Raw genomic sequence first — 26956 nt, forward strand, 5'->3', positions numbered from 1 at the left:
GGTTCGCGGGACGCAGTCTAGAGGGAATGAGAGAGGTAGACGAGGAGGGAGTAATGCGTCGTACGGTCGTACTGATATAGCGGAGGACCAGTGTGCATATTGTAAAGAGTTTGGGCATTGGGCTGACGATTGTCCGGTACTTCGTGAACAGCGTAGTCAGCGTGGTCGAGGAGGTGGTAGGGCGAGGAATAATTATTCAGGAGCAAGAGGGGGCGGAAGTGATCGTGGTGGGTTTGAGACGAGGGGCCGTGGTCAGGATGAACGAAATACCTTTGATAGACGGAATCAATATCAGATATCGGAGGGTGAGAATGTGGAGCATCAGGATTATGTGCACGCATAGGATTGCGTAGGATGGGGTACGGAATCAGTTGAAGTGCCAGTAGATCAAAGAGGTCCATATGTATCAGCGGGCATTTTGGGTTCTACTGATCAGTTTTTAGTTGACACAGGAGCTACTCGTAGTGCTTTGTCCAAAAACCTGGTTCCAAGGGCTCGCCTGTCTGGCGAAACGATAACATGTACAGGGTTTGATGGCACACCCTCTCCTAGCCCATTATCACAACCTCTTGCACTTTGCATAGACAAATTTTTTAGTTTTGGTCCATTTTTGTTGTCACCTCACACCCCAGATTACATTATGGGCATTGATTTGCTTAAATACTTTCGAGCAACGATCCGCTGCGCTCCCGAAGGAGTGCGGGTTATTTTGAATGACAATTACTCAGATTCAGACAGATTTTGTACCATACAGGAAATAGAAGCATTAGCCTCTCTCCCTCACACGTTGTGGGTGACCTCAGATACGGATGTGGGACAGATGCTTATTCCACCTATTCGAATTACTGTCAAGGAGGGAGTACTTTTGCCACGTGTACCACAGTATAAGATTTCTAGGGAAGGTGAAATTGCCCTGGCGCACATCGTTCAGGATTTGATCGTTGCAGGAGTAGTGGAGGAAGTTCCTTACAATGTTTGTAACAGCCCTATTCTTCCGATCCTTAAGAAAGACACTGACGACAAAGTCTATCGATTTATTATTGATTTGAGAGAAATTAACAAAATTGTCATTCCCCAATATCCGGTGGTGTCTGATATCACGACATTGCTTACATTGGTCCCCCCAACAGCGACGACCTTCACTGTAATTGATTTAAAAAATGCATTCTTTTCCATTCCCATCCATCCCGACAGCAGATATTTATTTGGCTTTACGTTAAATAATAAATCGTATAGATTTTGTCGTGTTCCTCAAGGTTACACAGAAAGTCCTAGCATCTATAGCCAGGCTTTAAAAAGACAGCTTGATTCTTTCGAATTGCAATCTGGTGTAGCCCTTATACAGTATGTTGACGACCTCCTGTTGGCTGCAGACACTTATGCACAATGTGAGGAGAGTACACTGGCTTTACTTTCCTTTCTCGCTCAGAACAACCATAAAGTCTCTAGGAAAAAGCTTCAATATTGTAGAGCCAAGGTGACCTACCTCGGTCATCTTTTGTCTAAGGAGGGGCGTGCATTAACATCAGATCGAATTCAGGTAATTCTAGACACACCAGTCCCCCGTACTCAGAGAGATGTACGCGCCTTCATAGGATTAACGTCCTTTTGTAGACAGTGGATCATGGGGTTTTCGTACATTATAAAACCTTTGTTAGCGTTACTGTCCAAAACTACACCAATGCCCCTCGAATGGACAGATGAATGTCAAAATGCTTTTGAACAATTGAGACAGGCCCTTTGCTCTGCACCCGTGTTAGGTACACCAGATTACACAAAGATTTTCACATTGTACGTGCACGAGAAAGATGGGTGCGCGTTATCAGTGTTAGTGCAGGCACACGGGGACAAGCAGAGGCCATGCGCGTATTTTTCAGCCATTCTTGATCCTGTAGCACGAGGGTTACCTGGGTGTTTTCGAGCAGTTGCAGCAACAGCAGTAGCTATACGGCAGAGTGAGGGAATAGTGTTATCGCACAAACTGTTGGTGCTAGTTCCCCATGCAGTAGATGCCCTGTTAAATCAGACAAAGACTCAATATCTTACCAGTGCACGTTTAACAGGATATGAGCTCACACTTTTGGCGCCACATATCACACTGAAAAGATGTGCTACCCTGAACCCTGCTACTTTATTGCCTTATCCGGTTGAAGAGGGTCAGGAAGAAAAACATCACGATTGTGTTTTCCTGACTGAGGAACAGACGAAGGGTCGTGTCGACTTACAGGATATGCCACTTCCAGATGTGGATGGGGAACTGTGGGTTGATGGATCGTGTTTGAGGCTGCCAGATGGCACGACTTCCGCAGCATATGCGATCACGACACTTAAGATAGTGGTAGAAACAGCACGAATACCACAGAAATCGGCTCAAGCAGCAGAGCTGATTGCCTTGACAAGAGCCTGCGAACTGAGTGCTGGCCTATGTGTGAACATCTACACAGACAGCCGGTACGCCTTCGGAGTAGCGCATGACTTCGGGCTACTCTGGAGAGAACGTGGGTTTTTGACTTCTCATGGAGTACACATTATGCACGGAGAACTGGTGCGTGATCTCTTAAATGCGTTGCTTTGCCCAAAGAAAGTAGCGATAATTAAATGCAGTGCACATAAAAAGATCACTGATGAAGTAGGACAGGGCAATGCTTTTGCAGACAGTATAGCAAGACAAACAGCTATGTCTCGAAATGACTCCCCCATGTATGCAGTGAAGTCGCAGGCCGAGCGATGGCATGATACTAGAGCAGAGATACTAGATATCCAAAAATCAGCGACTGAAGCAGAACTTGTAACATGGGCAGCCGAAGGGATACTGGATGACGAGGGTTGTTGGAGGAGTAAGGACATGGAGAGATGGAAATTGCCGGCAGCTTACTTGCAGGTGATGGTCCAGATGACACACGGGTTAGCGCATGTGGGAGCTCTCGCAATTACTCGATTGTTAACGCGAGTTTGGGAGCATCCTGAGATTACCAATACTGCTAAGAGAGTAGTGCAGACCTGTTTGATATGTTTGCAACACAATCCTGCGAAAGGGACACATACTCCGAAAGGAGGTTTCGTTCCACCCTCTCCACCATTCGAGGTACTTCAAATGGATTATATCCAGCTTGAGCGCTGCAATAACCTTAAGTATGTCCTAGTGGTGGTGTGTGCCTTTAGCAAATGGGTCGAGGCCTTCCCCACGAAAGATAATACAGCTTTGACAACAGCTAAGGTTTTGCTCAAAGAGTACTTCCCTCGATTTGGAGTTTGCAAATTTTTGTGGAGCGATAATGGTCCCCATTTTGTTGGGAAAATTGTGGAGTATGTGATAAAAGGGCTGGGGATCCAGCAGAAGTTTCATGCTGTGTTCCACCCTCAGTCAGCAGGTCTTGTCGAGCGGTACAATGCCACGTTGAAGTTGAAACTGGCTAAGATTGTGGCGTCCACGTCATTGAAGTGGCCGGATGCCTTGCCGCTAGCATTGCTTTCTCTTAGATCAGTACCCCACTCTCGAACTGGCCTCACACCGTATGAAGTGGTGTTTGGAAGGCCTATGAACATATGGGGAGTTCCTAAGCCGCGATTGATACATGATGTGCCTTGTATAATGATGAACGATTATTTGGCACGATTAACAAATGATTTGCTTTCTATTCATCAACAGGTTCGAGAAGCGCTCCCTGACAATTCCATTGGAGAGGCTCACAATCTTCGTCCTGGCGATTTTGTAATGATCAAGTCATTTGAGAGAGCGAACAGCTTGGAACCGAGGTGGCGTGGCCCCGAGCAAGTCCTCCTGGCAACTCTAACGGCTGTGCGAGTGACCAACAGAAAGCAGTGGGTGCATTCAACTCACTGCCGTCGCGTCTCTCCGGACCTGGTGAATCCTACCGTGCTGTCCGACTACAAAGAAATTTTGGATAAAGAAAAGAGCCCAGCTGTGACATCGACCGAATCTGAGGGAGCCTTCCCGGACCACACTGTTTCTGGACGACAGCGTTACGATCTGCGGCCAAGATAGGAAGAAGATTTTTGTGCGAGACTGGTTGGTTACCGCTCTGGGGTTTGTGAAACGGAAGCCGGGAATCTCAAGGGGGGGGATCAGTTCTGCCAAGAGTAGCGACACCCGTCTTGACCCCGGAGAAGAAAACAACGGCTACCTCGGAGTTCAGCACCACTGTTTTGTTTTTAATTTTTGTAGTTGTATATTCGAGACTATTTGAGACATTGTGAACTTTGCACTATGGCTTCTTCTACATCACGAGACAAGAGAATTCTTGGTGCCATTTTGTTCGTATTGACAATTGTGGTGATAGCAGTAATAGCCTGGGTAGTAGTGTCAGTATCGGACCGTTCGGGACGCTGTCCGCGCAATGCGTGAGGTTCCGAAGACTGCTACGCAAAAGAAACTACAATCCCCATGATGCAATGGGCGTCGTAGCGCGAGACGTCAAGACGCAAACCCGGAAACAAAAGGCAAAAGTATCGGACACTCGGAGCCGATAATTCTGGGTTCTGCTGGCGTTTGTCTGGAGCTACGGTAATCGTTTTTGGAGAAACTGTGAGTAAGCTTTCGCTAGGGTGTTTCCGGCTGGAGGCATTCTAGGCGGACGAATCAAAACGGCTGTTTTGATCCTCTTGGTGCTTTTTCGGGAACAACGGACACGGCTGTGTACGTTGCGTCTCCCTTCAGGAAGACTGTTTACCGGAGTAGAGGAGTAGGAGTTATTCCTCTAAAAAACATTGTGGATAAGCGCGGCGGCGTTTATTCCTTCAGAGGTGTTTGCTTTTGGAGAGATATCAGGAACACCTCCAGTATCAGGAGAGTGCCAACTTGAGCTGAGTTCTGTTTAATGTCATTGCGTGGCACCATAAACCTGTTACTGGCACTGACCTTGTGACATTATTTTGCGTATACTGATCAACACATTCAGTCCTGGATAAAGACAAGGTGCATTTAACCTTGAACTTAATTACTTGTTTCTTTGCTTTGCGACAACTTGTTTGTGCTTTCTTTTGAACTGCAGGAGAGAAATACAAAGGGGTTCCTAGTAAGAAAGAGTGGAACAAGATTCTTATGATCAAGCTTTTGGTATGTTTGGTGAAAGGAACTATTTAGAGTATATGATATGATTGCGTTATGTACATATACATGTATGTTTCTTTCTTTATCAGATTGTAACCACTACTAGGACCCTTCATCTCTCTTCTGCATATAAAGCCTTAGAATTTTCCTTTACAGGTAGGCTAACTGTTAGGAGGGGGGAATAGAAGACTTTTCTCTCATAGAGAGCTCTGTTTGTAGTGGAAAAGTCAGGGAGGGGAGTGAAACTAAAATCCCTTGTTCTTTGTCATTTCAGATCTCCCTCCCCGCTGTCCCCTTCCTTTCCCGCGGTTTCGGAACCCTCCTGTTGGTCTGTGATCAGTACTGGGTCACGGGTGGGTTGCGTGATCGCGTGTTTGGGACTTTCAACACAGCCCCGAGGAGAGGGGTGCCGGACCTTGACAGAATTATCGGCCCAAGGAAACGGTCCTCCTCTTGGCTGTGTTGAAAGAAAATGGCCACTATGGATGATGTTTTGGCTGCCCTTGCATTAGTCCAGACGGAACTGGCTGCCTCCAATCGAGAGGTCGCTGCTTCCCGTGCTGAGAATGTCCAGATCAAAGCCCGATTAGATAGTTTACAGGCAAACCCATTCAGTGCAGGGGCTAGTTCTTCTAGTCCTTCGTCCGTGGTAGTAGAAATCCCCACTCAGATTCCGTTAGCTCCCCCCGAGAGGTTTTTTGGGGATAATAAGAAGGTCCAGGTATTTATGACCCAAGTGCGCCTACACTTTATGTGCAAACCAAAGATGTTTACCACCAATCAAGCTCGAGTAGCCTTTTTAATTTCCTACTTGGGTGGGGAAGCTGCTCAGTGGGCTGTTCCTATAGTCAGAAGGGATGATCCCCTCTTACACGATTGGGAGGAATTCAGACAGGAGTTCGAGAAAACCTTTGACCGCAGGGCAGAAACATTTTCCGCAGATCGTGAACTATTGGCATTGAAGCAAGGCACATCTGATCTTGTCACGTATCTGAACAACTTCCGTCGCCTGGTGGCAGAAACCGATTGGCCCGAGGCTAAACAATCCGCTCTCTTTTATCAAGGGTTGAACGACGAAATGAAGGATGTACTGGCACACATTGACCCCCAACCCCGTACATGCACGGCTCTCATTGAACTCGCACTTCGCTTGGATCACCGTATCCGAGAACGCAAAGGGGAACTACGGAAGAAAGAGCCGGTGGTGATGGCACCTGAGCGAGGAGGGGGGAGCAGTGATAAATCCCCGTCCTCTCAAGAGGCAATGGAAATAGGAGCGGTTAGAGCGGCTTTGTCCTTCGGTGAAAAGGAATATCGTAGGAAGAATGGTTTGTGCTTATATTGCGGGAAAAAGGGGCACTACCTAAGGGAATGTCCAGTGAAGCCGAAAACCGGAAGGTTTAAGTCAAACCAGACCGCAGCGAGTACAGTGGAAGAGAAATCGGGAAACTCCAAAGCTTGAGGATACATGAAGGGGAATCCTCAAGCCGAATCCTCATCCCTTCCATCACGGCCTGTTGTGAACAAGATGAAAACCATGTATATCTATCTATGCACCTGGTGATGGATCAAGGAGAACAAGAAGTAAAAGCGATGGTGGATTCCGGTGCTACGGGGTGTTTTATGGATTATGCGGAAGCAGATAGGCTGGGCATCCCGCTCATCGAGAAGAAACATCCTGAACCAGTATATGCTGTGGATGGAAGTGAGTTAATTGCTGGACCCATAAAATTTCACACTCCGGAATATCGGTGTATAAGCAATGATTCGCATCAGGAAGACATCTCCTTTAATATCATCCAGGCACCCCAGTATGGGATAATACTGGGCCTTCCCTGGCTTCAAACACATGAGCCCTCCATTCATTGGACCTCAAAATCCATCGACTTCAACTCTGAGTATTGTAAGGAGCACTGCTTAATCTCCACGGCTAGTCCTTCCCAGACCTTGGCAAGAGGTTTTAACATCGCCACCGCCGCGGAGAAAGAGGTGCAGCTTCCGTCATGTTATGCTGAATACGCTGAGGTATTCAGTGAAGAACAAGCGGAGACCCTACCCCCTCACAGAACCTTTGATTGTCGCATTGACCTCGTCCCTGGAGCGGTGATTCCTAACGGCAGACTCTACGCTCTTACCATTCCAGAAAATGAATACTTGAGGAAGTACCTTGACAAATACCTGGCTTTGGGGTATATACGCCCCTCTCGATCACCGGCGTCTTCGCCTTTATTCTTTGTCCCTAAAGCCAACGGGGAAAAGAGGTGTTGCATTGACTATCGCGCATTAAACACCGTCACGGTAAAGAACCAGTACCCTCTACCATTAATTCCTGTCCTACTTGAACAGGTCCGAACAGCCAATGTCTATACCAAGCTAGATCTACGAGGAGCCTACCATCTGGTCCGTATTAAGAAAGGCGACGAATGGAAGACAGCATTTAAAACGCGGTATGGGCTGTTTGAGTATCTCGTGATGCCTTTCGGCCTGTGTAACGCCCCTGCCGCGTTTCAATACTTTCTAAACGAAGTCTTGAGAGAATACCTGGATCTCTTCGTGGTAGTCTATATTGACGATATTCTCGTCTATTCCACCAGGACGAGTGAACACCAATCCCACGTGAAACAGGTACTAGGTGCCCTGATGAAACACCATCTCTATTGCAAGATTACGAAATGTGAATTCCACGTTACTACCGTCGAGTTTTTGGGAGTGATGCTTACGCCTTCCGGACAGGTCATGGCGGAAAGGAAGGTTCAAGCGATCAAGGAATGGCCATGCCCGCGGAATGTAAAGGACATTCAATGTTTATTGGGGTTTGCGAACTTCTATCGGAGGTTTATCTGTGGGTTTTCTGCATTAGTATCCCCATTGACTCGTTTAACCAGGAAGACGGTAGCATTTCTGTGGGACTCAGATGCACAACAAGCGTTTGAAGGGTTGAAAGAGGCCTTTATCAAAGCTCCTGTTCTGCGACATGCCAATCCCTCCTTGCCTTTTATCGTGGAAGCAGATGCATCCGAGGTCGCTTTGGGGGCGATTCTGTCACAAAGGCAGGAAGATTCAGGCATGTTACACCCCATTGCCTATATGTCAAGGAAACTCAACCCTGCAGAAATCAACTATACTATAGCCGAAAAGGAGCTACTGGCCATAAAGGACGCATTTGTGGAATGGAGACATTGGTTACTAGGGGCTGTTCATCAGGTGACTGTCTACACAGATCATCGCAACCTGCAATTCATGAGGTCAGCTCATCACTTGACTCCTCGACAGTTGCGCTGGATGCTCTTTTTTGAGGAATATCGTTTCATTGTCACCTTCAGACCCGGAAGCATGAATAAAAAGGCAGATGCTCTAACCAGGCAAGAACATCCGGCCTTACACTTGCAGACTCAGAAAAGATCCATTCTTAATCCATCCAATGTGTTGTGTGTGACTCAGTCCAGTGATTTTGTGCAGTCCGTCCGTTCAGGGATCCAATCATGTTCATGGAGGACCTGGCTTAGACATCACCCCGAATGGAGGCTGAGACAAGGTGTGGCGATGAAAGGGAATCAGGTGCTGGTGCCCACAAAGACATTACGACTTCAGGTGTTTAAATGGTGCCACGACATTCCAAGTGCAGGACACATGGGTTATATAAAAACCTTGGAGAAAGCGTTGAGACAATTCTGGTGGCCCTCCATTCGGATGGACTTGAAACAATGGAGTGGGCAGTGTGTGATTTGTGCCCGAATGAAATCGGATCGACAACAACCTCAAGGTCTCTTAATGCCTTTGCCAACCCCTGAAACACCCTGGGAAAGCATTTCTGTGGATTTCATCGTAGGGTTGCCGAAAGATCAAGGAAAGACAGCCATCATTGTTGTGATAGACTTCCTCACCAAGATGGGCCATTTCATCGCCTGCAATAAAGTACCCACTGCAGGTCAACTAGCTCATCTCCTGTTAACCCACATAGTTAGGTTGCATGGACTTCCTACAGTAATAGTGTCTGACAGGGGGGCCCAATTCACAGCGGGGTTTTGGAAAGTGTGGTGTGCGGAGTTGAGGATTTCCTCCTCTTTATCTACCAGTTTCCATCCACAGTCAGATGGCCAAACGGAGAGACTGAATCAGTCCCTTAAGCAGTATCTTCGTTGTTATGTTCTTGCAGACACAGACTCTTGGGTGGATTGGTTGTGGGTGGCGGAAGTGGCCTATAACAGCTCCTTGCACTCCTCAACAGGTCATTCCCCTTTCTTCAGCAATTATGGGCACCATCCTAGGGTTACTCCTTTCATCCTCCCTAAAACCACCATTCGTCTTCCAGATGTTAAGGCTCGATTGTTGCGCATTCGCCGTGTTCTTTTGGCAACGCGTAAACATCTGAACCAGGCCAAGGGGAGGTACAAAGCTCAGGCTGATAAGCACCGTAGGCCGAGCCCTGTTTACAAGTGTGGGGACCGGGTGTGGTTGTCCACTAGGTACATCAAGTTTCGCAGGTTTAGCGTATTTAACCCTAAGTTCATTGGGCCATATAAGGTGGTGAGAATGGTGAATCCGGTGGCGGTGAGATTGCGATTGCCTGCCCATTTGCGCATTCACCCTGTGTTTCATGTGTCCCTGTTGAAGCCTTCTCGTAGTCCTGTGCATCGCCCCCCTGTGCCTGTGTGGGTGCAGAATGACTCTGAGTATGAGGTATCACGTGTGTTGGACTCCAGGTGGGTGCGGGGGAGGCTTCAGTACTTGTTGTCCTGGAAGGGCTATGGGCCTGAAGAAAATTCTTGGGAGCCTGCCAGGGCAGTTCATGCCCCGAGGTTGGTATCATCGTTTCATCGCAGTCACCCGGATAAACCTGCTCCGGGCCAGCGTCCCTTGTAAAGGGGGGGTGTACTGTCAGTATCGGACCGTTCGGGACGCTGTCCGCGCAATGCGTGAGGTTCCGAAGACTGCTACGCAAAAGAAACTACAATCCCCATGATGCAATGGGCGTCGTAGCGCGAGACGTCAAGACGCAAACCCGGAAACAAAAGGCAAAAGTATCGGACACTCGGAGCCGATAATTCTGGGTTCTGCTGGCGTTTGTCTGGAGCTACGGTAATCGTTTTTGGAGAAACTGTGAGTAAGCTTTCGCTAGGGTGTTTCCGGCTGGAGGCATTCTAGGCGGACGAATCAAAACGGCTGTTTTGATCCTCTTGGTGCTTTTTCGGGAACAACGGACACGGCTGTGTACGTTGCGTCTCCCTTCAGGAAGACTGTTTACCGGAGTAGAGGAGTAGGAGTTATTCCTCTAAAAAACATTGTGGATAAGCGCGGCGGCGTTTATTCCTTCAGAGGTGTTTGCTTTTGGAGAGATATCAGGAACACCTCCAGTATCAGGAGAGTGCCAACTTGAGCTGAGTTCTGTTTAATGTCATTGCGTGGCACCATAAACCTGTTACTGGCACTGACCTTGTGACATTATTTTGCGTATACTGATCAACACATTCAGTCCTGGATAAAGACAAGGTGCATTTAACCTTGAACTTAATTACTTGTTTCTTTGCTTTGCGACAACTTGTTTGTGCTTTCTTTTGAACTGCAGGAGAGAAATACAAAGGGGTTCCTAGTAAGAAAGAGTGGAACAAGATTCTTATGATCAAGCTTTTGGTATGTTTGGTGAAAGGAACTATTTAGAGTATATGATATGATTGCGTTATGTACATATACATGTATGTTTCTTTCTTTATCAGATTGTAACCACTACTAGGACCCTTCATCTCTCTTCTGCATATAAAGCCTTAGAATTTTCCTTTACAGGTAGGCTAACTGTTAGGAGGGGGGAATAGAAGACTTTTCTCTCATAGAGAGCTCTGTTTGTAGTGGAAAAGTCAGGGAGGGGAGTGAAACTAAAATCCCTTGTTCTTTGTCATTTCAGATCTCCCTCCCCGCTGTCCCCTTCCTTTCCCGCGGTTTCGGAACCCTCCTGTTGGTCTGTGATCAGTACTGGGTCACGGGTGGGTTGCGTGATCGCGTGTTTGGGACTTTCAACACAGCCCCGAGGAGAGGGGTGCCGGACCTTGACAAGTAGAACTTGTGGTGCCTGTACGAGAACATTTGCTGCCGACTACCCCGGCTCCATCTGAACATTTTCACTTCACCTTACCCTACCATGAAGAACGGCACCAACAGACTTATTTGAACAATAGCTTCATTCAAATCTTGCATCATACTCATAATATGACGAACACTTCTAACTGTTGGGTGTGTGGGATGTTGCCTGGTCATCAGAAAAAAGGGGGCACCCCGCTCATCCCACTCCCATTCTCACACAACGGTTCCTGCAACGCTTGGTATACTCTTCTATTCACTTTGCGATGGCCAACGAAAGGGGGGGTGCTTTTTTGTTTAAACAAGATATGTTATCATGACCGGGATGGGTATCCACGAGCTGAGGGTACTCGATTTGAATGGGAAGAGTACCGCCCCGATAATGTGTCTGCACCCCGTGTGTACAGTAATCAAAGGAATATTAATAGGTCCAGTTCACATGTTATTAATGTCATCAATACTAAGGCTGATCTCTGCATACGTAATAAAGGTACAATCCCGGTTGGAAAAAGTGAATGTAACACCACACTTACATTTGACAGTCCGAATGGCATATCATTTGTGGCATCTCAAAATACCTACTTTATCTGCGGTAATAAAGGTTATCATCAGCTCCCTCTAGGATGTTTAGGCACATGTTATGTATCTTTTGTATTGCCCCCTGTATTCATCGCCCCACCAATGTACCATAATGATTACGTGCTCTACCACGACTTTGTGCTAAATAGAGTTAAACGTGCTGTGGTCTTGGACGACATTGACCAGACCGATACTGCCTTACAACAGTATGTAGATTTTAATCTGGGACTGTTTTCTTTTGTGGTGGCTTCTTTGAATAGTCGGAAAATACGACGACTGACTCGTGTAGTCGAGGCTGTAGCTAATGACACTGCTATTGCACTAGGGAATATTACGGAAGAACTGCAAATTTCTAGAATTGTTACGCTCCAAAATCGCATGGTTCTTGATGTGGTTCTAGCTGATCGAGGGGGGGCATGTAGAATTATCGGAAGTAGCTGTTGTGTGTACGTACCAGATAATTCGCCATCTGTTTCTGATGCAATTTCAAAACTTCACAAAATAGCTGCTGAAATACACCCGGACAATGGCACTTGGACTCTTTCGGGGTGGTTCTGGTCAATGCTTAGCACATGGGGTTGGAAGCTGCTGACAATTTTATGTATTGTAGTTAGGATACTATTCTTTGTCTGTTTATGTATACAATGTGGCCCTGCCTTATGTTCTATGTGTTTATCAGCATGTATTCCATCTAGACGAGCTCTTGCCCAAAAAGAAATGATGCTTCATACAGAAGTAGCTCAAATAATGCTAATTGATATTGAAGATCAGTATCCCGACTACTTCCACTATGAGGTAGCTTCAGCTAAACGCTAAAAGGGTCGTCTGTCGTAATTTGACAATGGCCGGGTTAGCGCTTAGCTTTGCTACACGTTATTTCCCTTAACATGGCCTTACTCGAAAACGCCATTTTGTATATTACGGCGGCCATTTTAGGGAATGAGCGGCCTCGTGGTCAGCATGCCCTTTTGTCCGTTGTCCGTACCACTGACCACTCGAGTTTGCCCAGCAACAGGCTATTTTTAGTAACGGTCAAGCCTGTACATGCGCAGTTCCAACTGACCAGTCACCCCTCAGGAATGTGCCGCCAAACTGACCAGTGGGGTCGTAACCCCTCCCACGAGTTGGCTGTGCTCCAAAAATGACCATATATGTACATAAACTTTGTAACCTTGTACCGCCTATCTTTTTATTACCTGTAAAGTGTATAAAAGAAGGACTCACACCAATGTTCGGTGTGATACTTCTTGCATTGCCGAAGGGTGCTGTAGGAATGTACCACCACCCCATGGGGTCTTAATAAACTTGTCCTTTATACTTTTCAGTTTCCGTGCCAACAGTTCTTTCGGTGTAAGTGGGTTATCTACGGAGTATGTAGGCCTTGGGAACCCGATACCATAAGGCTGCTGTGCAGCAAACTTGATAAGGATCATTTGGCAAGGTGCAGGGACCGGCAGAAATTGGACAGCTACACTAAGGCGGTGAACCGCCTCTCCACTGCCACCTCTGTGTTTTGCAGGCACTCGGTTGCCATGCAGGAGAAGATGGCCCACTGCAGCCGTGACATTGCAAGGGGGCTGGTCACAGTTACCAGTGCACTGGTAGTGCTCCAAACCAACCAAATAGACACTACAGGTGCAGTCGATGGGGGGATAGTGAGGAGGCAACTAGCTGCAACAGCATCACACCCCTGATAACCGAGTCCAGGAGGCGCAGCGAAAGGGACAGCGCTGCCACAGGACAGACCGCCAGGGAGGACAGTGTGCCCAGGGAGCGCGGCAGTACTGCGCTTGGGCACGGGAAATAATGACAGCCATCACCTGGCATTGAGAGATGGATGATGTAACCCATTTCACCTTTGGAATGTCCATAGAATATTGGCATGTGCATGTTGAGGCCTTCATGTTGTGGAGGTGTGCTATACTATTGCCTGAGTTAAGGTCAATAAAACACTGTCACGCAATTACAGTTACTGGCTGTGTGTCATTACTTACTCAGAAATAATTGCGTGTAATCTCAGTTGCGCGTGTCTGTCTCCCATCTGGTGCTGCTGCCACACCTGCTGCGCTGGATCTGGCTGTGGACAATCCTCACCCTCATCCTCGGAGTGAGTTAGTTCCAATGCTGGTCCTTTCTTTGTGGAAGGTTATGCAGCATGGCACATGTTGCTATTATTTTACAGTAGATGATGGGGCAGTATTGACATGCACCTCCACTTTTGTGGAGGCAGTGGAACCTGCTTTTTAAGAGTCCAAATGCGCGTTCCACAACATTGCACGTAGATCCATGTGCCACATTGCACATTGTATCTTCTCTCACTTGGGGTAGATGGGTTGAGATATGGAGTCAGGATAAATGCCCGCACGGCATATGCGCTATCACCTGAGTGAGAAAGGAAGTGTCATTAATACCAGTCACCAACACATTCATCCAAGGTATGCATCAGGGTGTGTCGCATTGATTTACCTAGCAGGTATCATTCTCCAAATTCACCCGCAGCCAGACATGTGTAGATCCCACTGTTCCTGAATATGTAGGAGTCATGGGTGCTCCCTGGAAATTTGGCTACGGTGTCGGTAATGATGTGGTCTGCATCGCAAATTACTTGCACGTTGATAGAATGTGTAGATTTGCGGTTCTGATATATGTACTCTATAGCTGCAGGTGGACAGATTGGTATGTGTGTCCCATCAATGGACCCTATTACATGTGGGAACTGTGCCTTCTGATAAAAATCCATCTTGGCTTTCTGCAGTTCCACCTGTGTGCTGGGGAAGCATATGTAGTGATGCATTCTTTGCATCATGGCATTCAGGAAAGTGTTGAAAAAACGGGACAGTCAACTCTGTGACACACCACCAGCCACAGCTATCACCCCCTGGTAACTACCTGATTCAAGTAGGTGCAGGCTACAGAGCACCTGAACATGTGCTGGTATAGCGTGCACCCCTGTTGCCTTATGCTCCAGGAGTGGGTTCAGGTCCTGTACTAGTTCTAGGTTGGTTTGGAGGTGTAGCCTGTACCTTTTATGGATTTCACCCTCAGTAAGTTGGAACAATGTAATGAGTCATCTGTACACGTGTTTCTCGCGTCTTCAGATCCTCAGCTTTGCCACCTGCATCCGAATACACCTTGCAATGACATAGTGGGCCGCCATTGTGTTCACACTGTTGCATTTTGGGACTGTTTAAATACAGTGCCCCTGATTACCACCTGCTTTGAGTAAGTGGTCATTTGCGACTCCTAAATGCCGAAAAATTGAAAAATCAGTATTAGCGATTTTTGGCACATCGATGTGCAATTTTTTAAAGAATTTCTTATTTTACGATTCGGTATTTAAGATTTCAGTGTCTGCTAATCGCAAATTAAGGAATCGCTAACTGGTTTCCCTTATTTTTAGCGATTCCTTATTTTGCAATGGAGTTTGGTGTTACCTACATTGTATATGGCTATTTACCGGTCGGTAACGCTGAAGTTCTGCGAATTTCAGCGTTACCGCTAGGTATTTGGCCACCTACATCTGGCCCATAATGTTTTAAAGAATTTCTATGTTATTATTATCGCTTTCAATGATATAGTTGTTACGTTTTTAAATTTTTTCATTTTAATGTGTTTTAGTTATAACACTTTTGTGCAGATTCCCGATGTAAGTAAGAAAGCCTCCAACCGCAGGTCAGAGTCTTTCAGACCTGCATCATTGGTTTCAAATCTGACAGCCTTATTACGACGAAGGTTGTCGGATTGGAAACTGGCCGGTTGGACAGACTCAATCAATCAATCAATCAGAACATTTGTAAAGCGCACTACTCACCTGTGAGGGTCTCAAGGCGCTGGGGGGAGGGATGCAGCTACAGCTCGAATAGCCAGGTCTTGAGGAGTCTTCTGAAGGTCATCGGGTCCTGTGTCTGCCATAGGAGGATGGGGAGGGTGTTCCAGGTCTTGGCGGCGAGGTGGGAGAATGATCTGCTGCCGGAGATCACTCTTCAGATGCAGGGGACGGTGGCAAGGGCGAGGTTGGTGGAGCAGAGTTGGCGGATGGGGGTGTCGAAGCTGAGTCGTCTGTTGACGTATGCTGGTCCGGTTTTGTGGAGTGCCTTGTGTGTGTGGGTGAGGAGTTTGAAGGTGATCCTCTTGTTGACAGGGAGCCAGTGCAGGTCTCTCTGGTGGGGTGTGATATGGCTGCGGCAGGGGATGTCGAGGATCAGGCGTGCAGAGACGTTTTGAAGGCGTTTGAGTCGTTTCAGGAGTTTAGCCGAGGCTCCTGCATGGAGGGCATTTTGTAGTCCAACCTGCTGCTGACGAAGGCCTGGGTGACCGTTCTTCTTGTTTCAGTGGGGATCCACCTGTAGATCTTGCGGAGCATGCAGAGGGTGTTGAAGCAGGAGGACGAGATGGCATTGACCTGCTTTGCCATGGAGAGCGTAGAGTTGAGGATGAACCCTAGGTTGCGTGCGTTGTCGGTGGGTGTTGGGGCTGTTCCCAGTGCAGTCGGCCACCAGTTGTCATCCCAGGCCGAGGGGGTGGAGCCGAGGATGAGAATTTCCATCTTGTCTGAGTTTAGCTTCAGTCGGCTGTTCTGCATCCACTCGGGGACGTCTTTCATTCCTTCGTGGAGGTTGGTTTTGGCGGTGAGGGAGTCCTTGGTGGGGGAAGACCGGTTTCCGACAGGCTCAAGGAGCTCATCCTCCACACGGAGGCAGCTCATAATCCCTTTGTACGGCATTCGCTGCGGATTATGTCAATTTCCGACAGGCTTTTCATGATGGGCTTTCCAACATGAACGACTTGTCGCAAAGCGACTTTGGAAGCCCCTCGCAGGGACCCCTTGCCACATCGGCCTCCGGTTGCAGGTCTGTAGAGCACCTATGGTGCCCCAGTTAACAAAAACAAACACCCATTTCTCTATGGGAGCTTGTGATGAGGCCGGTTTACTATTGCAGCAGCTCCAATAGAGAAATGGGAGTGTACGAACGCACTACGTATGGTCGCATCTTAATAATACGGTCAGTCCTTATTCCACAACGGTGTCGACATCGTAATGAGGGCCTTTGTGTTACTATTGTTTATATCAATGTTATTATTTTCTTCTAAATGTAGCTTGTAATTTTAAGGGATTTAGAGTGTTTATTTAATTATTAATAGTAATTTATAGTGTCACAGCAGGTTGTTGGGTTTGTAGAAGTATAGGACAGGAAGGTAATGAACTAATAATAAATTAACAATGAATTATTAATTGCTAATTAATTATATACTTGGTTTTTAATTATGTAATTTATGGAATATTTATTTTACTTATATTTTGATTGCACACTGCTAGGCGTGTAGGGGTTAAGGGTGGAAAGTTATTTAACTAATGATTAACTATGAATTTATTGTTAACTAATTATTCAATTGTATTTTAATTATGTAAAATATGGAATACTGATTTTATGTATATTTTGTTGCAGGATGCTAGAGTGAGAAGTTGATTAAGTAATAATTATTAACAATTAATTATTAACTGTAAATTAATCATTTTATTGATTTTTAACTTTGTAAAATATGGAATGCTGATTCATTTTACTTACATTTTAGTTGTGGGCTGCTTGTTTTGTCGGTATATAGGATGGAAAGTTAAGTAATAATTAATTAACCAGAAATGATTTGTAAATTAATTATATACCTGAATTTTAAATATGTTAACTATGGAATACTTAATATTTGACTAATATTTTAGTTGCAGGCTGCTAGATTTCTAGGGGCTTAGGTTAGGAAGTTAATTAAGTATTATTTACTATTAGTTAATAATTCTGATTCATTATTTAGGTGATATACTTATTTTTTGTATCTATATTATATTTGGGAGCTACTAGGTTCTTATGGGTATATGATGGGAACTTAATAATTGTATAACAATTATTTCACAACGTATCATTATTTAGTTTAATGAATAGCAATTATGTACGCTGATTAATTATTTTTAGTTTTTTTAAATACACGCATATATATTTTTTTCATGTTAATGAATTTTTTCATGTCAATAGTATTTTTCCCTACTTATCCTTAGACTGAGGTACAAATAATAAGTAAACGTCTTAGCAGTTCTACACTTTCCCTAATGCAGTGCTGTTTGGAGTGTGAATAGTTAACTTCAACCCTACAAAATGTAATGCTTTAGTACTGCTGCACTAACTGGAGTTGGAATAGTAAATTTGACCACTCCGAAGTCCAACACTTTCCCTCCTGTTGCCCTGTTTGAAGTGTTAATAGTGAATGTAAACCCTTCCAAAGTTTAACTATTACTGTATTGTTAGGTTAATTGTAGTGGGAATAGTGTATTAAACCCTCAGAATTCCAACACTTTCCATAGTGTTGTACAGTTTGGAGTGAGAAAAGTAAACTTTACCCTTCCGAAATCCAACACTTTCCATACTGTTGTACTGTTTGAAGTGGAAATACTAAATTCAATTGCTCCAAACTCCAACGCAATTCCTGCTGTTTCTACAGACTTATGTGGAAATTGTATATTTCACTCCCCCGAAGTCCAACATTTTCCTTACTGTTCCACTATTTGGAGTGGGAAAAGTAAATCAGTGGTGTAGCAAGGGGGGGAGTTTTGGGGGCGGCGTCCTCTCCCCCACCCTTACCTTCAACTGGGCAGGGCAGCAAATGCAGGATTCAATCCCCCACTCACCACGGGCGGCAAAAAGCCTAGCTACGCCACTGAAGTAAATTCTACTCCTTCAAAGTCCATTGCTTTCCCTAATATGCGGTGACAGGAGTAGGACTAGTAAATCAAAAGCTTCCGAAACCGAACACTTCCCTACAGTTGTATAAATTAGGGTGGAGATAATATATTTCATATTCTTAGACTCCAGGTTTCATTAAATTGGTAACATATTTGATATAATTCATTGTTTAAAACAAATGTTTTTAAACTGTTTGTTTTTATTTTTAAATTCATTTTAAAATAGAATATTTAGTAAATGTGATTTTTGGAGTTTTACATTTTGGATATTTTTATTACCGCCTAAATTAATCCCATATACTTTTTGTTATTGAATTGTTTATATTTTAATGATATTTATATATATATATATATATATTCACTGAAAAAAACATGGGTTATAGACCATATATAGTTAGGAATTAGCATTTACAAAACCTTATTTTACTCACACAAAACCATTGAAATTTCATATATAGTTAGTTGCATATAGTTATATTAGAGTCTGAAGAGGTTCACCGTATTATCACATGAATGATGTCATCAGTGATGTGATCAGTAATGTCAAATGAGATGTCACCAGTGATGTCATCAGTGATGTCATTTGAGATGTCATCAGTGATGTCATCAGTGATGTCATCAGTGATGTCACGAATGATGTAATATGTGACATGATCAGCAGTGGATTGCGGGTGCGCGATATATAGTTAGTGCAACTAACTATATATGAAATTTCAATGGTTTTGTGTGAGTAAAATAAGGTTTTGTAAATGCTAATTCCTAACTATATATGGTCTATAACCCATGGTTTTTTCAGTGAATTTTCAAGGTTTTGTAAATGCTAATTCCTAACTATATATGGTCTATAACCTATGGTTTTTTCAGTGAATTTCAATGGTTTTTTAATAGCAAATATCAAAAGCTTTAAAATGTCAAGTACGTGGTAGGTAAAAACATTTTCGTGTTTTAAAGATGGCTCTGGGCAACCGTGGAACTCGGACGCTTGACTGCTAGGGCATGGGACCCATTCCCAAAAGAGTCCCCTCAGCCTTGAAGATTCTACAACAGTCACCGGGACCCCCGACTCCCTTAGACTTCCGGTGGGGAGCGACTGCCATGATTGCTCGCGGAATGGCCACGACGTAGCCACGAGATGGTGGTGCTCTCATGCTGATGCCAGCTTCAGTCTGAAACATCCAGAAACACTGTAGACTACCAATTCGATCAGTTCCGGTGGAGCCCCAACGTGACCCGGTAGAGAAGAACTTTCCCTCCCCTCTTTGACTGATGGTTCTTGTTGCCTGTCCCTTCTGTTGTCATTTAACAGAACTTTTTTGTCTGCTGAAAGGGGTTGTGTTCCGACCGCTGGTTGGTGGAGACATTTTGACTATATTCTGGACCTGCGTTGTCGCGTAATGCGTCATGTGACGCGCCGCGTTAGCGCACCCGGAAGTGCTCCGGTGCGCGAGGCGCAGCTTCCCGGAAGCGATCCAGGGCGCAGCGCGTAACGTAAGCATAACAGGTCATGTGACTTGTTAATAAAACTTTTCATTGGTTCATTTTACTTTTGTTTTTCTAATGTTGGAAGGCTTGGTCATATGACCTAAAAATAACACTTTTCATTGCTTTCAAACTTTTTTTTTCCCCAAATGATGAAAGCCCCACCTTTTTTTTCTCACTCTGACTTGTAAAGCAAAGGACCCAGATGCATTTACAGTTTATCACTAACAATGTTCCAGGCTAATGTATTTTCCCGGGAAATTTACAACTGTCCTGCAAGTAAAATATTCCTATTTCGAGAAAAGGGGTGTTTCTTCGTCCCATGAGGGAGCCGTTGAACAAAAGAGGCTCGGCCTGCTGTCTTAGTGGCTAATAGGCATGAATATCGGATTCTTATCGATCACTTTATGTTGCAGAAGTGGAAAACACAACAGCCCTTGACCATTTATCTTTACTGCGTTCCTGCGTATTATACCTTTTAACCATCATGTAATCGGGCTGCTTTATTTCACTTGCCTTTTACTGATTCGAAAACAGTGGCTATTATTCAAAACTTTACCAATCTAGGTACTACTACCATGTTTTGTTTTAAAAACCTTTATTGTGAAAATGTCAGTATACAAATACGGGCCGATAACCACGTGGGCCGGCCACGGAGCAAACTGGAATCGTATATGATGAGGGGACATTTACACTGTAGAAGAACGTAACTGGCGGGCCATTAGGTTGCAAGAACTAAGGTGTCTAACAGTTGCGGAATCGGTGGACGTACATTTTATAATTAAAGTACGACAGGGCCAGTTACAATAAAATTATCTAGATATACATTTGCGGGCAAGTACCATGGGTGACGTTAATTCGAACTTTCAATAGTACAGTAATCAATAACATATCAGAACTTAATATCAATAGGGATGTCCAAATGTTCAATCAGTACTCGTCCCCGCCCGCCATGTGCTTCAAAACTGCATACGTATCTCGTGATATCAAGGTTGGGCAACCAGTACACAACAAGGAGTTACAAGTCCCATTTATACCGGCGCCATTTTGGGCGAGGCCGGGCAGGTCCAGGATATAGTCAAAATGTCTCCACCAACCAGCGGTCGGACCAGAACCCCTTTCGGCAGTCCAAAAAGGTTCCTTTAAATGACAACAGAAGAGATAGGCAACAAGAACAATCAGTCAAAAGAGGGGACGCTTTCGGGAATGGGGCCCATGCCCTAGCAGGCAAGCGTCCGAGTTCCAAGGTGTCCCAGGGCCATTTTAGTGGACCAGGCCCAAATCCAAAGAGCCAGCCGCCATTTTGAGAGTCCTGTTGCAGCCGCCTATCGCTGCACCGCAAGAGTGGGCGCAATTCAGCTGGATGGTGGGCGAGATGCTGTAGCCGCAAGTGCGGGCGCAGCTCAGCTGGATGGCGGGTGAGGCACTGTGCCGCAAGAGCGGGCGGAACTCAGCTGGATGGAGGGTGAGGCACTGTGCCGCAAGAGCGGGCGGAACTCAGCTGGACGGCAAGTGAAACGCTAAGAGGCGCCCCACTGCAGATGAGGTGCCTCCACCTGGGGAGGCGGGAGAGGCCCGTTTGCGCCGCCTCCCCCCCCCCCCCGGGCACCCCACGCCGTCTTTCGGCGCAGCAATGTAGGATGGCCACACCAGTGCGGCAACTTGCTGGACACCACCTCGGTGCCATCCGGATCTCGGCGCGTTGTGCTGCCTTCGGCCTACTGTAGCAGCAAGTGCGGGCGAAACTCAGGTGGACGGCGAGTGAAACGGTAAGGGGCGCCGCACTGCAGATGAGGTGCCTCCACCTGGGGAGGCGGGAGAGGCCCGTTCGCGCCGCCTCCCCCCCCCCCGGGCACCCCACGCCGTCTTTCGGCGCAGCATTGTAGGATGGCCACACCAGTAGGCTTTTTATAGCCCAAAGCCGCATAACAGGTCATGTGACTTGTTTATAAAACTTTTCATTGGTTGATTTTACTTTTGGTTTCCTAATGATGGAAGGCTTGATCATATGACCTAAAAATAACACTTTTCATTGGATTGAAACATTTTTTTTTCCCAAATGATGAAAGCCCCACTTTTTTTTTCTCACTCAGCAGTCCAAATAGGTTTCGTTAGATGACAACAGAGGGGACAGGCAACAAGAACCATCAGTCAAAAGAGGGGAGGGCAAGTTCTTCCCTACCGGGTCACGTTGGGGCTCCACCGGAAGTCATCGAATTGGTAGTCTACAGTGTTTCTGGATGTTTCAGACTGAAGCTGGTGTCATCATGAGAGCACCACCATCTCGAAGCTCCGTCGTGGCTATTCCGCAAGCAATCATGGCAGCCGCTCCCCACCGGAAGCCTGCGAGAGTCGGGGGCCCCGATGACTTTTGTAGATTCTTCAAGGCTGAGGGGACGCTTTCGAGAATGGGGCCCAAGCCCTAGCAGGCAAATGTCCGAGTTCAAATGTGTCCCAGGGCCATTTTAGTGGACCAGGCCCAAATCCGAAGAGCCGGCCGCCATTTTAAGAGTCCTGTGGCAGCCGCCTATTGCTGCACCGCAAGAGTGGGCGCAACTCAGCTGAATGGCGGATGAGGCACAGTGCCGCAAAAGCGGGCGCTAAACAGCTGAATGGCGACTGAAACGCTAAAGGGCGCCCCACTGCAGCAGAGGAGCCTCCACCTGGGGAGGCGGGGGAGGCCCGTTCGCGCCGCCTCCCCCCCGGGGCGCCCCACGCCGTTTTTCGGCACAGCATTGTAGGATGGCCAGACCAGTGCGGCAACTTACTGGACACCACCTGGGTGGCGTCCGGATCTCGGCACGTTGTGCTGCCTTTGTCCTATTCGCACAACGGACCGCTACTGACGCCACCTACCAGGCCGACGGATTTTGCCGACTAAAAGACAGACCAAAGCAGCCCATTGTTGCTTTGAGATGGATGTTGCAGCAGGCTGCCATGTAAATATTTGTTTAAATTTTTTTTTTTTAACGTGTTTACTTTGTTGGAGCGTTGTATATATTTATAAGTTATTAAAGTGTTATAATCCTACTACTTTGTTGGAGTGCTATATATTTTTAATGTGACACATAATTGTGAAGACTTTGATGTACAAAAAGGCATCCCTGGAATCTTCCGCTTCAGGCTCGGTCCCACACACCCTTACAATGAGAATCCCCTCCCCAATCACAATACAGGATCGTTATCAGATAGTAGGAATGCGTGTGGTGTGACAGATCTCATGGGGTGGGGGCCTTGATCTACTGTAACTCCTTTGAAGAGCGGTGATTCTTTACAGTTGGGGCCATAAACTACATCCGCAGGGCTAGCTGATAGCCTGGGACCGGCCTGGACAATCAGACACAGAGGAAGAGGAGTGTCAGAGGGTGCGGTAGTGAATAGGGTGAAAGGGAGGTGTCGGGCGGGCACAGGGTGTGATTCTCAGGGAAGAGCAGCGCAGATGGGGGGAGGTTTATGGCCCATGCATGAGAGAGAGAGCGGGGGTGACCAGTGCGTGGGGGAGATGCTTGCGAGGGTGGGGATCCATGCTGAGGATCGACGGCGTGCAGAGAGTGGGTCTGGTCAAGGCATCTAAAATGGCTGCCGTGCACGACAAAAGTGTGGCATTGGAAAAAAGGCAAGATGGCGCAGACAATGTTTATCAATACGGATTAATTTATAACAATTATTTTTAACAATATATTTACTCGCAGTGACAAAATGGCGGTCAACACTTCCTGATTTCCTTCGAATCGAACGTTAACAGACGTCACGCAGCAAAAAAAAAAAAAAACGCTCACGGGCAGCCGCTGGAAGACATGTATCAACATATATGAGCATCCTCAGCCACCCTCAGAAAACATAGGGGGTCAGGATACGTCTCCCGTACCCCCTTATACCCATTTCTTACATTGTTTTTCCTCCATCTTGTAATTTAATTAAAACGAATCACAAAATGGCGAATTCCCGTTTCGCGAACCGGGAAGCGCTTCTACCGCGAAAAATCAAATTTTTTTTATTTGCCCCACGGGACCCTTTAATAACCCCAACATCATTCCTAGGGGGTCAAGAGGGGTCTACCTTGCCCCCTTTCATTAAATTCCCCCTTCGTTTTTCTCCTCCTCTTGTCTCTCGATCCTACCGAGAGACAAGATGGCGGCCGTTCCGGACTGTTTAGAATGTTGACAGACACCGGAGAGCCAATCAGCTTCGCTTCGCAAAGTTCCGTAACGCGAAAAGTACGCGAACCGGAGCGCTACCCGGGACGCTGTCACAGATATATCTGTTTTTTAAAACGCTAAATTCTCAAAATCCACTGGAGCACATATATTGAGACCCAGCAAAGGCACATCGGGCTAACAGTCCCTACAATTTTGCGAAGTTTCGTGCAAATCCATTCAGCCGCTCGAGCTAAAAGTGAGGCCAAACGCCCTATGGAAAAATGAATGGGAAAAACGCGTTTTGGGACCCCCCTTTTTTCTCGGCCCCCCTTGACGAAACCCCCCCAAATTTTCGGGGGCTGCTCAGAAACAAAATGTGCCATTTTCCTGAAAATTTCAGCCGATTCCGTCCACAAACGCCAAAGTTATTAGACATAGAATTTTCAAAAGTCCCATAGAGAAAAAATCCTAACTATATATCGCCAGTAGGTAATATATATATATATATATATATATATATATATATATATATATATATATATATATATATATATATATATATATATATATATATATATATATATATATATTGTCACCAAATAATCGAAATAAGTGTGCTCTGAGGGTCATAAGACCCACGTCCAAAGTTTGCTCACGTGTACTGAGTGCACTATAACCACAAGAGAGATAACATTGGGTTGTGAGTAAAAAAGAGACAGAAAAAGGACAAATTTAAAAGCACAATGCAGCAGCCATATTGAAGTGGAGCTCGCTCCATGGTAAACATCGATATATCAGCAAAGTGCCATGCAACATTACATAAACATTTAAAAAGAATGTTATTATTATTCTTGCATGTCATGGCAAATCTCCAAAATTAATGCACAATACTTTAAATTGTAATACATGCAGCATAACGTGACGACGTGTCAAAAATTATTTATGTAAGTCTATATGTCCAAGAACTACCACGTGGTATATCCTGTTATAATCCATTGCCATCATGTATGTTACTGGGGATAAAATGGTGCTCATACCTGAAACGTTAGGTACTAAGACCAAGCGGTACAAAGTAGCATAAATTGGTACAATAATTCGCTCAGTGCTCAAATCTCAATAGATACGGGGTCGTGTTGTTCAGTTCAGTATTTGCTCAGTGCTCAATATATCTCAAACAACATCTCAAAAAGCATAGTGCTCCCACTGATCATCCCACCAAATGCTGCTCTACAAAACAGGTAAAAAGTGTCATCCCACCGCTATAGGATCGCACTGTTCATTCAATAGTCAACTGGTGTTCAAGTCTGTAAAAGCATGGTGCTCTTACTAACAAACCAGCCGCTCTGTGTCAAGTCCCAATGTTCTGTCTACTGGTGAATCCCAATCCTGTGTACGCAACCCAATTTAGAAAACATCTCAAAGTGATTCCGAAGAGAAGGTTATGCAGCCCATGCATGTGAGTGGGTTCCTTCCTTCCCTCCTTCAAAAGAAACAAACAAAAAACTGAATGTTAAAATTAAAACATAAACAATCCAACTTCGTAGCACACATGTGCTATCTGCAAATGGTTAAAAACAACAGTTTCTAATGCACAAAATATCTTATATGGAGTAAAGCTGTATGTGCAACTATACCTACTTGTTCAATACTCCAACGCCCTAATCTCACTTGCCAAAACAGAGAAAAACAGAGAAAACCACGGACAGAGTGAGAGTTCAGTCTCAAAAACATAGAGTGTCGCAAAAACATCAGAGCAAAACACAGGATAATCACACAAGACACAAAACAATGTAATTCAGTCTTAAGGTGAATTGCAAGCTCTTCATTCTGATTCAGCCCCCATGGGATCTTTGTCTGAAAATCCACAATATATTTGGACTCCTTTTGTCTTAAATGGAGTACTCTGTTCCCCCTCTATGTCCCAACTTTATATGTGCAAGTATGAAATATTTCATAAGGGAGGAATGCGAGAAATGGTATGTCTGGAAATGGCGAGCCACAGGGTATTTGGGATCCTTGTTAGTAATGGCTCTTTTATGCTCTAAAATTCTCTTTTTCGCCATGAGTGTGGTACTACCTATGTAATACATTTTACATGGACACTCAATGACGTATACAACAAAAGTGGTGCTGCAGGTAAGAAATTGTTCGATTTCCTGTCTGTGGGTTTTGTGTGTGAATTCCCTGCGGAAACTACTAGTCTGACGAGCCTTGCAATGCCTGCAGGGAAAAAACCCTTTCAGATTATGTGTTGATGCGTCTTGTTGTCTTGTAATGTCACTGTGTACCAACATATCACATAGGCTTCTATCCCTTCTGTTGGTTATGTTCGGTTGGTAAGAAATGGTATACCCAATACTGTTGTCAAACTAGAGAGTGCTCCAGTTCTGTGTGAGAATGCGTCTAATGTCATCTGCATCCGAGTTATAAGTCATGATGGCCCTACTACTGTCAATGTTTGATTCACTCTCCTACACTTTCTTTTCCATGAGTGTTTGAGTTCTGGTCACCCCCTCTGCTCTGGCAATGGCTTTCTTTAGAACCCATGTCGGGTAACCCCTCACCTTGAATCTTTCTATCATGTTCGCACATTCAAGTCTATAGGCTCCCTCACAGTTACAGTTTCTTTTTGCCCTCAGCAGTTCGCCATAAGGAATACTCCATTTGAGAGACTCTGGGTGACTGCTGAGGGCATGTAGAAGGCTGTTACTTGCAGTAATTTTGCAAAAAAGGGTTGTATGAATAGTTCTGTCTTTGATCTCAAGGTGTACATCTAAATATTCTGCATTGGTGTTGCTGATGCTACCCGTGAGTTGTATGTTGAGGTCATTGTTGTTGAGGTCTTCAATAAACTTCTCTGCCTCGTTTGTGGACCCCTTCCAAATAATA

Source organism: Lissotriton vulgaris, chromosome 2_2, assembly GCF_964263255.1.
Source record: "Lissotriton vulgaris chromosome 2_2, aLisVul1.2, whole genome shotgun sequence".
Taxonomy (NCBI): domain Eukaryota; kingdom Metazoa; phylum Chordata; class Amphibia; order Caudata; family Salamandridae; genus Lissotriton; species Lissotriton vulgaris.